We start from the raw sequence: 364 nt of genomic DNA, 5'->3' as shown, positions 1-364 counted from the left end.
GTTCATGGCAGCAGCAGAATCAAACCTTAAAAAACTGGATGTCCTACAAGCTCAGGCCCTGAGAATATGTAGTGGAGCTTTTAAAACATCTCCAGTATCAGCAATACAGGTGGAAATGGGAGAAATGCCTTTAAGGATAAGAAGAGTTAAGTTAATGTTGGCATACTGGGTAAACCTTCAGGGGCATTGTGATAGTCATCCTGCGAAAAGTATTTTGAAAGACTGCTGGGAGCACAATGAGTCACATTTAACAAGTTTTGGATGGATTGGTGATGTTAAAGCAGCAAGTATAGGTTTGAATAAAATACAGTATTGCCCCACAGTTCCAATCTCGTCCATTCCACCCTGGTTATTCCCATTGCCA

This window comes from Trematomus bernacchii, unplaced genomic scaffold (assembly GCF_902827165.1).
Source record: "Trematomus bernacchii unplaced genomic scaffold, fTreBer1.1, whole genome shotgun sequence".
Classification (NCBI taxonomy): domain Eukaryota; kingdom Metazoa; phylum Chordata; class Actinopteri; order Perciformes; family Nototheniidae; genus Trematomus; species Trematomus bernacchii.
The sequence above is the reverse complement of the archived record's forward strand: the minus strand, read 5'-3'. Positions refer to the sequence as shown.